The sequence below is a fragment of the Dama dama genome, chromosome 33 (genome assembly GCF_033118175.1).
Source record: "Dama dama isolate Ldn47 chromosome 33, ASM3311817v1, whole genome shotgun sequence".
In the NCBI taxonomy this organism is placed as follows: Eukaryota; Metazoa; Chordata; class Mammalia; order Artiodactyla; family Cervidae; genus Dama; species Dama dama.
The window spans coordinates 23,655,542-23,670,211 of NC_083713.1; the positions used below are offsets into that span (position 1 = coordinate 23,655,542).

Sequence of the window (14,670 nt, forward strand, 5' to 3'; positions counted from 1 at the left end):
TCCTAGGATGTGTCCGAATACGTCCGGAGCCTGATTCCAGAGTTGCAGACTTATACTCTGACACGTTTTAATCCTGAGTCATATTACTTCATTAGTGGTCACTTCAGTGAATAGGAAACTTGCCACTTTTTAAAAATGCATTGGGTAATGAAGATGCTGCCCAATAAAAGGTGACTCAGTAAAAAGTTATTGTCTGGGAAGAAGAAACGTGGCCTTTGGAATTGGGAAAATCACTTGACTCCAGGCTTTACCGCTCACCAGCTGGGTTCAGTTCAGTTCAGTTCAGTCACTCAGTCCTGTCGAACTCTTTGTGATCCCATGGAGTGCGGCACACCAGGCTTCCCTGTCCATCACCAACTCCTGGAGCTTATTCAAGCTCATGTCCATTGAGTCGGTGATGCCATCCAACCATCTCATCCTCTGTTGTCCCCTTCTCCTCCTGCCTTCAATCTTTCCCAGCATCAGGGTCTTTTCCAATGAGTCAGTTCTTCACATCAGGTGGCATCAGTATTGGAGTTTCAGCTTCAGCATCAGTCCTTCCAATGAATATTCAAGACTGATTTCCTTTAGGATGAACTGGTTGGATCTCCTTGCAGTCCAAGGGACTCTCAAGAGTCTTCTCCAACACCACAGTTCAAAAGCATCAATTCTTCGGTGCTCAGCTTTCTTTCTAGTCCAACTCTCACATTCATACATGGCTACTGGAAAAACCATAGCTTTGACTAGATGGACCTTTGTTGGCAAAGTAATGTCTCTGCTTTTTTTTTTTTTTTTTTTAAAAATATGGAACGCTTCACGAATTTGTGTGTCATCCTTGCGCAGGGGCCATGCTAATCTTCTCTGTATCGTTCCAATTTTAGTATATGTGCTGCCGAAGCGAGCACTGTCTCTGCTTTTTAATATGCTGTCTAGGTTGTTCATAGCTTTTTATTCAAGGAGGAAGCATCTTTTAATTTCATGGCTGCAGTCACCATCTGCAGTGACTTTGGAGCCCAAGAAAATAAAGTCTGTCACTGTTTCCATTGTTTCCCCATCTATTTGCCATGAAGTGATGGAACTGGATGCCATGATCTTAGTTTTCTGAATGTTGAGTTCTAAGCCAGCTTTTTCACCCTCCTCTTTCACTTTCATCAAGAGGCTCTTTAGTGGGTGGACTTGGGCAATTCACTTCTCCCTTCTGAGCCTTCCTTCCCTTTCTCATCTGCATAATGGAAATAGTGAAACCTTCCTTGCCTACGTCACAGGATTGTTGGAGGAGGTGCATATGAGATCATATTCTAAACTGAGACTCTCAAAAGGTCAAGAAATTCACAAAATTAGCAGTGCATTATATTTGTCTTATTTTCTACCCCTTCCTCATAATTTTTAGCCTCAATAATTGCAAATGACTCTATCTCCTTGTGGTCTGGACCTGTATTGTGATTCCCTAACTATCCTATTAGTCTTAAGGGCAGAGATTACACCATGCGTTTGTTCTGAATACCAACAATGCCTCGCACAGCACAGACACATTGCAGTGTCCCAAAACTGACTTCTTGAGGGCTTCCTACTATCAGGAATGAATAACGAAGAGCTCTGCAGAACTACACAGGAATCAAAATTCCACTGAGAAGTTCCTTTTTTATCATTTCAGCCTGAGCATCTTTTTGGCTCCCTCTGATCACAAGTTTCCTCAGATTTGATCTTTGAATCATCCACAGCCTCTATTTCAAATCGCTCCTCCAAATTCTCTGTTTCATGAAGTTCTTATGGCCCCAAATGCCATATGATTCTTCCCAGTCTACACCAAATAGTATGGGTCTTATTTTAATAAGCAGCAGAATAAAGATGCCACAGGTAATCAAGTAATAAACTGCTATCAATGTCCACTAATCCTTATTCTTTTTAGTTTCCTAGTATCCTCCTTTGTGCTTATTTTTTACTTACATAATTATAACCCGCAGAGGAGGTCCTCTATTTTTCCCTGTAGAATAGCAGAGAGTAGTGGAGAACACATGTAGGATTTTGGACTCAGCAGATCAAGGGTCAGATCCCAACTTTACTGGTTAATAGTTGCATGATCAAGGAAAATTATTTCACCTCTTTGACCTTCAGTTTTCTCATCTGTGAAATGGGAACAATAAATTAAGTGAGACAGGGATGTGAAGTACGGAGCACAGTGCCAAGCACAAAGCTCCTCTTACTCACCTCTCTCTCCTACCTCTGGAGATATTTACAGCCGGTACTGCAGTCACACAAAATACCCTAAGAGCAGAGGCTCAGACACGCCTGCCTTTTAGCCTCCAGTTGGCGAGTGAAAACTAAACTTCTAACTAGCTGAATTAATTGAGGTAAATCACTGTTTACTGCTATTTGGGAACAGTTTAGAAACGCTTCCTCTGACTGATCAAGGTTGAATTTGATCTTCTCAGTTGCCACTGGATTTTTTTTAGTTTAGATTTCCTTTTCTTCTCCCTCTCTTTTTCCCTCCCTGCTTCTCTTCTTTACTTCCTGTCTTTCCTTATTTTATTTTATTTTTGCTTATTCATTAGGTCAACAAATGTTTATTACATGTCTACGGGAGACAGGTACAGGTTTTGTGGGGCTTGAAGTTTGTAGGAGTTGGGAGACCCTCTTATGAAAAAGAATATAAGACTGCAAATACAAAGTCAGGTACAAAAGTGAATATTTTTATAATGCACAGAGAAGGGAACCTAAAGCTTAAGGCTGTTCCACTCTATAGTAAATATGTGTCTGATGTCCAACACATGCCAGGCACCTAGTGAGGCTCCGGGGACATGGAGATGAATGCAGTAGACAGAGTCCCACTCAGGTGGACCCAGTGGGCTAATAATTTTCCGACGATGCTGAGGCTTTTCTTGCTTCCTCAGAGGGCTACCTGGTCCTTGCCCTTCTCACAGTTCAGTGTCCTTTAACACCAGCACTATTTCTTGTGTCTTCCCTGCTCTGTACTAGAAAGAGCCCAGATTCTTCAACACCTAGTGGCTATCCACTCTCTCAAATTTCCTCCAGCTTCCCTCTGGGTGTCAGTGGAGTGATTCCTGGAATTTTCTCAGAATTTGAAACCTTGTTTATAGATGAAGACCTGGGGTCCAAAATGCTTTTAATAGTAGAAAGATAGTGGTTACTGGCTAGGAGCAAAGCTGAGTGCCCTGCATTGGGCTTCAAAGGCAAGTCTGTTTCAACATATTGTCTCTCCCAGACTTGCTGTTCATGGAGAATAAGAAAAGGCAAAGAAAGTTTATCCCTCCCTAGAGAGGAATTTTAGCAAGCCAGCTCACAACAGGAATTGTAGATAGTTAGCTGTCTCTACTACCTTCTTGGCTCTATAACTAATCAGCTTTTAAAATTCAGCAGTTGTCATTTTTGGTTGTGATGGCTGTCAGCTTTATCTAAAACATACATCAAGGTCTAGAAAAGAGTTACATCTTTGTAAGTATTAAAAATAAATTTAAAAATTAGGACATAACACTTGTGTTCTTTTTATTTTAAACCTTATTTTCTCTTTCTTGCTGAAGAACGTAGTCCTATTCATCTAAGAGATGGATCCAATCTCACCAAATCAGCATCTTTTTTTCTGGTCTGGGTATGAGAGTTTGGGTGTGTGCAGCTGCTGAATCTTTTATCTTAAAGTGACAAGGATTAGCCACTGGGTGCTCCCTTTAATATTCATCAATGTCTCACACATGCAGAATATTGTTTAACATTCAGGACAATATAATTGTGCCTTTTCTTGAATTTTGGCTTTTGATTAAGCGGCGCTGGTATTCAAGCAATAGAAACAATGATCCCTGAAAAAACAGATATATAAGATAGATATCGATTCCATTTGAGAGTAATAGCAACCCACAACACTGCTGTGAAATTATCAAATTTGGGTTAGAAAGCCTTAAAGAATGAAGGCTGGGGGATTTATTGTACTATCACATATTGCATCTTTGCAGTAGCAGAGAAAAAGCATGTAGCAATTGCAGCTGAAAACATCAATGTAAATGTTATTATGCCTTTCCCAGCTCTCAGTCACATTGGCTGCTGACATCTCTCAGCGCCGGTTGATTGTCAGTGGCAAAGCAGGTCTGTGGTCGATTGGCTGGCCAGCGTCACGTGATACCACTGCCTGCACCCACGTAGATCACCCAGTGAACTGTTGTGTGAAATTGTTCGTACACCCTTTGGTGAGCTTGCAATGTGACAGCTCACACCAGAAATAGATCAGATGTCTTCAGACCACATTTGCACTTTGGACAATCCATCCAGGAATCTGAGGTTCCTGCGGACCCCAAGGCTCCCATTCTTATTGTCTCTAATTCACATGCTGGATCGTATGGGCTTTGCTCCCTCACGGGCACATCACCTGCATCTTTATTTGCTGAGCCTCCCTTTACCTTTGCGTTATGTCTCCTCACGAACCTTCATGATGAACATTCTACAGTGGCTCAGACAGCCTTCCCAGTTGATGTTATTTCCCCAGATCTGATAAAGAGCTTAGCAACACGCTTCAGTCTTTGTCTTTGGATAATTTATATGGTGAAGATGTAGCAAAATCAGAATTAGACAGACATTGAGACATCTTCTTACCTACGAGAAAAAGATACTATGGACTGCATCCTCAAATCTCAGTGTGGACACATTTTCCTTCACAGATCTCTTATTTTCTGAGTACATAATAACATTTTCATATGCTGATAGTGAGGGTGAAAAATATAACCTTTCTGGAGGACAATTTGGCACTAGCCTAGAAGAAAAATTTGTAATGTGTGCAAAAACGCAGTTATAACAATGCTAAAACAGAGTTGTTTATAATAGCAAAATAGCTACTTATATGTATTTATAATAGTTATAGATACTTATGTATTTTAATATAATTATAATATGGAAAAGGATAGTTAGACCAAAAAAAAAAAAAAACAGATATCTGTTCAAACATGAAATACTCTGCCATAATTATTGAAACTTTTGAGATTATGTTTATATTTAGTATACCTAAGTAAGCAAGATACAGAACCCAACACAGAAAACAATAATTTTTGCTACCACAAATTTAAAATATATTTGGTATAGCAAATAAACACAAAAACAAAAGAGGATAAACAAAGTCAAATGCTTGTGACACATATATTGCTAAAAAGTATCCAAAGAGCTCTTACAAATTGATTTCAGTAGAAAGGTGGAAGAGACAAAGAAGAGGATGCTAATATAAAAACAGACAAGGAGCATAAGCAGATAATTCATAGAAATTCAATGGCCAAAAGACAAATGAAAAGATGCCCAGCTTCACCAACAATCAATAGAAAGCAAATGAAAGTCATCATTAGATATTTTTCAGCAATTAGACTGAGGAAAAGACCAATAATATTCACTCTTGGCAACAGAGTAAGGAAACAAGAAGTGAGAGTGTAAACTGGTTCAACACTAGAGAGCATTTGGAAACACCTAAAATAATACATACAGAAACACCTAAAATAATACATACATGACTTATAACAATATAACAATTGCTTGCAGTTATTATGTGCTTAGCATGTGCTCAGGCTAAGAGCCTGTATAGCTACATGATTAACCATCCCATCCTCACACTGGCCCTGCGAGCAGTGCTGGGCACTCTGCCATTCCAGGGAGCACAGTTCACAGACTCTTGTGTGAAGGTCCCTCCTGGAGTGGACAAAGCAGACTCCCTGAATATGAGGCAGGACTTCAACTTTCCCCATTCTACACAGGAGGAAACTAAACCTTTTAGTTATATAACTTTTTAGGTTGTATAACTTTTCTGTGGTCATGGCAATGTTATGACAGCAAATCAGCAATCTCAAAAAAGAAAAAGAAAAATAATGAAGAAAAAGCCCTGATTCATAGCATTTGCCAATGTCTGTGGTGTAAATACTTCTACCATGACAGATTTCAAGCTATTGATAGAAACATGAAGTCATGGAACTCAGAACTGGGAAGATTTACGTGTAGGTGGCTCTCCTGTGCTGGCCTCAGAACTCCACAGTCTGTGAGTGGTACAACCAGGATGCAAATCCAGACAGCTTGGCTTCCAAAGCATGTGCTCAATGCTCAAAATTCTAGTTCTAGGACTACACACGACCTACAAAATACATGTGACCGAAGTTTTATGTGAAGGAATATATCTAATGGAGAAAAACTGAAAACAGTGTAAGCTTATTCATGTATCAGTTATTGGTTGAGAGTCTTTTATGAAGCAGTCACTATATAGGTGCTAGGATACACTTGTGATGAAAGTGCAGAGTTCCACACAGCCTGCAGTCCAGAGAAAGAACAAGAGACTAGGACTTAGGTAAATTGTAATTCATCTAATCAAAGGATACTGTATAAATGGAAACATATGTTATATATGTACATATGTGAAAAGACTGAATTTGTGTCCGACTCTTTGCCACCCCATGGACGGTAGCCCACCAGGCTCCTCTGTCCATAGGATTTGCCAAGCTAGAACACTGGGGGGGGTTGCCATTTCCTTCTCCAGGGGATCTTCCTGACCCAGAGTTCAAACCTGTATCTCCTGCATTGGCAGAAGGATCCTTTACTCCTAAGCCACCAGAGATGCCTATGTGAAAAGATACAAAGTTTGAAACTTTTAACATTACCACTACTGGTCTTCTCTGATAGTTCAGTTGGTAAAAAGTCCACCTGCAATGCAGGAGATCCCAGTTTGATTCCTGGGTCGGGAAGATCCCCTGGAGAAGAGATTAGGCTGCCCGCTTCAATATTTTGGGGCTTTCCTTGTGGCTCAGTTGGTAAAGAATCTGCCTACAATGTGGGAGACCAGGGTTCGATTCCTGGGTTGGGAAGATCCCCAGAAGGGAAAGGCTACTCACTCCAGTATTTTGGTCTGGAGAATTCCCAGTCCATGGGGTCACAAAGAGTCAGACACAACTGAGCAACTTTGACTTTCACTTTCACCGCAAGTAATATTTTCTTTTTAAAAACTGTATGTATGTAACCTTTTTATAATTAAACATAAAAATAGACAAACATAATTGCTATGCAAAGATGCACTGAGGTTGTGGTTTAACAACAACACTTTGCATGGTATGAATCCTTTAAAAAAATATTTCTGCATAAGACAAATGACTACAAAGATATGCACTGAATTGCTAGCAGTAGCTGATTAACTAATGCTTTTGTCTTCTTTTTTGTCTGTTTTTATTTAGCAATGTTTCTACTCAGGGGACATATATATTTTTGGCAATGAAGAAAATAAACAAGGTAGATTATTTTAATAAATAGAAGGAACAAGAGAAAAAGTCAATTAATGAGACCTCTTCATTTTTTTATGTGAATAAGCTCAGAGTCACTTTTCTGCATCAAATCCACTGGGAAGAATGAGCTGGTGGGGTGTCTGCTGTCCCTAAAGGATGGAGGTGGGCTCTCTGAGCTTGGAGGTGCCATGACAATGGACAGGATGTCTCCCTTTCATCTGGGTGTCTGCCTCCAGGTAATAACAGCAACTCTGTGAGCTGGTTCAACCCAAGCGGAAAAAAAGAGAGAAAAATGCCCAATAAACTCCATACAGTGGAAATCATCTCCCTAGTGGAAATCACTGTCAGGTTCCAATGAAGTCACACACTTTTACGCATATGCCTCTGCTTCCACTTATAATGCCAAAGGTCAATCTACGGTTTTCATTCATACAAATATGACGTGTCCCAACCATTGTCATTCTCAGAAAAATACAATGCACAACTGCACACCAGAAAAACAACCACCCAGCAAGGGGGAAAAAAAAAATTCAATAGCATTCACATGGCTCAACAAACCAACAAAAGCCAGGAAATTCAAAGTGAAGTTTTACACTCCCTCCTTAGTTCCACACTATTGTGAAAGGGAAATAAAAGGCACAATGGCGTGTGTTAGGGGTGCAATGTCAGCAGTAACAGCACTTCCAGGCTTTTATTGACTTGTGTCATAACCTTAACATTCTATAAACAAGGGACTCGGCTTAACACCTGGGACCTTTAAAAGAGAAATATCTTCTGGAAGCTTAGACTAGAGAAACCCAATGAGGTTTCTCAGTCTCGTAGGTATACACAGTAAATCATTATATAGAGAGGAAACAGATAAAATTGTTGTTAAGATTACAGCCTTTCTGGCCTCTCAGGGAAATAAATAATTACAACAAAGAAATCCTACTTACTTACGAGACCAGAAGAGACTCCTGAGGACTCTGGCCTACTAGCTAATTATTAGACATGTTGCCGTGCAAAGCTGTGCATTTAGGGAATAAAAGTATTGCTCAGGGATACTTAAAACTGCTGATAGTTTAATGTCTCTTGTCTCACCATTTGTCAAATACAGCAAACTTTATTTTGAATGTTTAATGCCTAAATAAACTGAAATTCCAACCAATTCAAGGAGGACAGAAACTTTTGGAAAGTAAGCATAATTTCATTATCAGGCATGAAACCTGGACATTTTTTTAACCTGTTTTTTTTTTTTTTTTAATCAGCTCAAGGGTATGGAATGGTATCAAACGCCTTTGAAGGCATTTTTGAAGAAGATCATACATTTTTTCTCTTGTAATTTATCAATATGATGAATTACATAATAGATCCCATAATGTTAAGCCGCACACGTATTTTTGGAATAAGCATCAATCCATTCATATGTAGTTGGCTAGAACTTAGTTACATGAAGATATGTAATCAAAAGGAGGCAGAGAAAGGTAGACGCTTCATTATGTTTAAAAAGAAAGAGAGATGGGTTTGCTGACTAGCTCCCAGGCTCTGCATACCAGCCATGCAAACTCTGAATCTACAAGAACACCAGGGGCCACAAGGAGGGGTCCTGAGGGAAAGAACGAAGCACTTCCCTTCTCCACCGCACCACCAACTCACAATAACCAAGAAATAGCAGTGATCTAGAGTGAGTGGGGCAGAGCTGAACTTTCTTACCTCATAAAATTAAAATCATCCTTAGCATCACATTTCAAGACTCTGTAGTCACATCAAGAATGCAGAAGGTCTATATTTTTCACTCCTCTATGAGCTGAGTAAGTATAAGCCATTACTTAAATGTACTATCATTGTTAGCTTTTTAACTGTAAAATGATACACATTTTCATATATTTTTATATTGCCTAATAAATCAACTGTGTAATTATTACAAAAATCAAATTATGCATTTTATTTTTAAAACTAGCAAAAGGAAGCAGAGGTAAAACAACAAAACATTTAGCTGAAAAATCGAAAAACCTATTTTTTAGATGTTTTAAAATTGCCTTAATGAACTCAATGGATAGTGAATCCAAAGGTGAGTTCCATCTAGCCCTGAGTGTGGTGGATGGAATCTTGACACTCTGCTCTGCCCAGGAACAATCTGTGTGTTTGGCTCCTCAGACTACAGAGACTCCTCGGTAAAGAAAAAAAGGTATCAATATAGAATGGTTACTTGTTCTGCCTTTCATCCATCAGCCTTAACCTGATTGATCAGCTAGATCTTACAGAGAGATTTGATGAGGTTTGAGTGACATTGTACATGGTTTGACTGAAACCATTGATTGTTACAGTCCCTACATCATTGATACACACTTCCAGCCAATTTATTTAGATCAAATCATACGACTATCATTTGCTCCAGGATTGCAAAAAAAAAAAAAAGTCATCTTATATTTTTGAATGAAATATTTAAAGATCTTGCATTTTCTAGAAGGCTGAAGGAAAGAAATATTTAAAAGTAGAAAAATATGAATGGTAGTTGAATCTCAAAAATGATTAGAATCTCTAAGCCAAATATTCTAGAGCACTTCTTGTTGCCACAGACTCCATCTCAAACAGTCCTTTCCCTTCTAAAGGTTTGGGGAAATCACCATAACATCTTGTCTCACCTGGGCAGCTCCCAACAACACCCCTGGAAAAGCTAGAAACTTTCCTTTTTCAGATAAGAATTGGGGGACTTGCCTGGTGGTTCAGTGGACAAGAATCTGCCTGCCAATGCAACAGACATAGGTTTGATCCCATCTGGGGAGATTCCACATTCCATGGAGCAAATAAAGCCCATGTGCCACAACTACTGAGCCCTTATGCCGCAACTACTGAAGGCCATATACCTAGAGCCTGTGCTCCACAACGAGAGAAAACCCTGCAATGAGAAGCCCATGCACCACAATTAAGAGTAGCCCCTGCTCACCACGACTAGAGAAAGCCCATGTGCAGCAATGAAGACCCAGCGCAATCAAAATAAACAAATTTTTTTAAAAAAAGGACTGGCACATGGAGACCTTAGATGACCCACACCCATAGGAGCGAGCCAGGTACCAACCTTGAGCTTCTGACACATCCCGTGGCCATGCTCATTCCCAAACACCATGCGCCCTCCCTGATCTATCAGGCACTTGACGTGGGATGGTGGTACTAGTGGTTTAGTCACTAAGTCGTGTCTGACTCTTTTGTGACCGCATAGACTGTAGCCTGCCAGGCTCCTCTGTCCATGAGGTTTCCCAGGCAAGAATACTGGAGTGGGTTGCCATTTCCTTCTCCAGATCCTGGGACAGGTCCCACCACAAAGAGGCTCATAGGCTCATCGTCCTCCCATCCTTAGTGCAAAACCTCAGGCTCAGGCATTGTTTCCCCCAGGACAACAATGGAATCTTTGTCTTGGGAGAACCTAGAAACCCCATGCTTGTACATGGGAGCTCTTCAGATTCCAGGATTCCATCACGTCCCACTACTTTACTGCCATCACTCTGGTCCACCACCACCTTCTACCTGAATTACTACAATGACTTCCTGCAGGTCCCCATGCCCTGCACCCTCCCTTTTCCTCCCCTCAGTCTAATCTTAGCCAGACAGGCTCTTTTAAAACCTGAGGCCAATTGGGGCACCACAATGCTCAAAGCTCTCCAGGTTAGCCATCAAATCAAAACCACAGTGAAATACCACTTTACACCCTCTAGGATGGCTATAAAGCAAAAGGAAAAAAAAAAAAAAAACAGACAATAATACATGTCAGTCAGAATGTGGAGACACTGGAGCCCTCATACACTGCTCATGGGAATGTAAAATGGTGTAACCACTTGGGAAGACAATCTGGCAGTTCCTCAAAAAGTTAAACATAAGGCACGGCAACTTCCCTCCTAAGGGAGAAATATTGATGAAACATATTTCCACAGCAAAACTTGCTCGTGAATGTTCCTAACAACCTTTTTCAAAATGTCTAAAAAGTAGAAACAACACAAATGTCCATCCACTGACAAATTGGCAAATAAAAAGTAGTCTATACAGACAATGGAATATTATTCAGCAATAAAAACAATGAGGTGCGCATGCAGACTACAACACTGATGAACCTTAAAAACATGATAAGTAAAAGAAGCTAGCCACAAAAGATCACAGATTATGGCTCCATTTATATGAAATGTACGGCATAGACAAATCCCTAAATAGATTAGTGGATGTCTAGTGCAGAGAGGGCTAGAGGGATGAGGAATGACCATTGGTGACTGGGATTTTTTGTTGAGGAGATGAACCTGATCTAAAATTGATTAGAACAATTTCACAACTCTATGACATACTAAATTGTATGGAATGTGAAATATATCTCAATAAAGCTGCCATTTTTTGTAACTCTCCAGGACCAAACAGAGAACCTGGCACATAGTAGGTGTTTAGTAAATATTATTTGAGTGAGTGCATGAATGGGAGTTTTTCATTTGTAAATCAAATTAATATCATGGAGTGAGCAAGCAGAGTTCACACAAGAAACTTAGGTTTTGTCTCAATAAATCATTCCTTGGGAGGCCGTCACTGAAACCTTAGAATCTGGTCACTCCTCTTGGTCCAGTCTCCCCCAGCATTGTCCCATTCATGTCACATGAATTACCTGCTCTCCATGAGGACAGAGGCCATAGTTGCATCCTCACGATGCCCCCCGCACCAGCCACTGGCACAGACCCTGCTGCTCTGTCTGTGAACACCTGTGAACTTAGTGCTTTACGTGAAATAAGTCAATATTTATTTACACCTGCTTCATGTCAGGCAATAAGTAGTAGATGCTATGGAGACTATAAAAAGGCTAACAGTTCTGAACTGACTTGTTATCATTAGCACATATTACTTTTGTAATGCAAAAAATAGTGTTTAAAAGCTTTTTAAAGTTCTAAATCCTGGTTTCCTTTGCATATTTGGAAGAAAAAAGTGATAACTAATTCAGAGGGTTTGCCATGGATATCTGATCACCATAGGTATGAACACAAATACTTTGGATATGAGCCATGATATGCCACGGGGCAGAATGGAGTGTATTGAATATGAATGCGCTTCCTGGTCTGATCCTTGGCTCAGCCGCAGATCACTTGTGTGAGCCCAGTGGGCTCCTGGGCTGCTCAAAGCCTCAGCTTCCTCATCTGTAACTCAGGGATCTTGACACTATGCCTACTTCACAGGGCTGTTTTGAGGATAAAACAAGATAACCAAACTGTTATCAACACTCTGCTAATTATCAGTTGCAATACCAGCAGCAGCACAAAGACGAAGAGACGGTTTCTAGAGAGACCTGGGAAGGAGGTAACCCTTCATCTAGGGCTTCAGGGAGGTTTGATTGGCGCTATGATCTAGGGGTCAGACAGCCCAGACTTCTAACCCTGGAGTGACCCCTCATCAGCTTGGGGAACTGGGGCAGCAGGCTCATTTTCTTTTACTTCTAAGTGGGAAAATTAAAAATCCCTACCTTTGGAGTTCTGACAAGAATTCAGTGAAAAACTGGTAGGTTGTATGTCTTCACGTGGTGAGCCTCCCATCAGTTGTGGTTGTTATTCAAATCTTGATTCTTAAGAGACTGTGCCAAGCACATTTCAAAATGGATGAAAAAATAAGGTGCAAAACAGCCTCCTAACCAGAGGAAGGCACACACCTCACCATGCCGTGAAAAACATTATTTTGCTTCCTAATAATAGTTCACTGTGATCACATCCACAGTATCTTCTAACGGTTATCACAGTTACTGGAGCCAAAGGTTTCCTTTCTAGAGCTGGTTGGAAATACCTTACAGAGACCATTAGAAAGCTTCTCTAGCAACTGACAATCCCTGTGTTTCCCTACAATGAACTGTCAGAAACTCCACCATAACATTCATTGATCATGAAGCAAATTGTAGTCCCCCATAAGAATGGTACCAAAGTTGGGAACAGTGTTCCTCTGTGTCCTGCCTCCACAGGGCACTAAAGATGTGTTGTTCCAGAAGGACAGAAATCAGGCTCAGTACATCAAGACCCTGCCTTTGTCCTCATCTTAGTTGAAGGGTTTGCATCCCCACTTGACCAACTTCTCATCTTTCTCATTACATATTCCCATATTAACTAGATTATGAACTCCTCAGTTATTTCCATGATTCTCCGGTAGTCTGCATAAGAGATCCAAAAAGCTTGTGAAAACACAGATTGCTGGGCATCACCCCACAACCTCTTATTCAGTAGATCCAGCATCAGTTCAGTTCAGTCACTCAGTCATGTCCGACTCTTTGCGACCCCATGGAATGCAGCATGCCAGGCTTCCCTGTCTACCACCAACTCCCGGAGCTTACTCAAACTCATGTCCATTGAGTCAGTGATGCCATCCAACCATCTCATCCTCTGTCATCCCCTTCTCCTCCTGCCTTCAATCTTTCCCAGCATCAGGGTCTTTTCCAATGAGTCAGTTCTTTGCATGGGGCACTAGAATCCACATTTCCATCAATTTCCAGGTGAAGTTATGATGCTGGACTGGGAACATACTTAGAGAACCAGCTACCTATCCTAACACACAGCTACTTGGGAAAAAAAAATAAAGCTACTTTTCTTTTTAAAAGAATTCTAACAGTAGTAGAGCCTTTCAGATTAAGTTCAATGTGCAGTGCAGAGCTTGGGACATGTCTAAAGGGTGGACCTTTGGAGAGGCACTGAGTCAAGAGCTGATCAGTTGCAGCTGCTCTGATGAAATATCCTATAATCAGTGGCTGCTGGTCTCCGCAGACCTCCCTTAACACAAAGGGTTCCCAGGCCAGCTGCCTGCTCCCGGCTTCCTGGAGCAGAGCTGCAGCTGGTCCCACTTCCCTCTACACAGAGGACCCACGGGAGTGATGAGGACCTGAGCCTGGCCTCCAGGGTGGACTTCCTCCCCACTTCCTCCCATCTCCTGATGTCAGGAATCAGTCTACACTGACTTGAGAGCAACTGTTGGAGGTTTGGTTGCCATGGTAACTGATCTTCTATCCACGGAGTAGTGTGTGATTCGAGGGATGAGCTACACTATTCCCATTTCCCCAAATGACAATTTTCACCACTAGCAACACCTTCTTTTGGATTAAACACCTTTCCATTCAAAATCCCATCTTCCCATGCAAACAGTCCTCAAGAAGAGTAGGAATTCTTCTATCAAATCGAGCCTGGTACTAGCCTCAGAGAAGAGATTGCCAGACCTCATCCACAAAGGCTGAGAGCAGCAACTTTGCCTCCCATACAATTGTACTGAAGTCTTGCATGAGATACTCGCTGAGGGTGGAGAGGGGAGTGACTGTGATCACAACAAACTGAGGTTGGGATCAGCAGCTCTCAGTTGCTCAGTCATGTCTGACTCTTTGTGACCTCATGGACTGTAGCCCATTCAGGCTTCTCTGTCCATGGACCTCTTTACCATCTGAGCCACTAGCGAAGTCCCCCCCTCCCCCTACAGATAG

At 41.1% G+C, this 14,670-nt stretch overlaps 1 non-coding gene across 1 annotated transcript; it reads right to left on the reverse strand.

Annotated features, from left to right (window-relative positions):
• Positions 1 to 777: 777 nt before the first annotated feature.
• On the reverse strand, positions 778 to 884 carry LOC133051394 (U6 spliceosomal RNA). Its single transcript, XR_009691876.1, has one exon. It is a non-coding gene; the product is annotated as a U6 spliceosomal RNA (small nuclear RNA).
• Between the last annotated feature and the right edge of the window lie 13,786 nt (positions 885 to 14,670).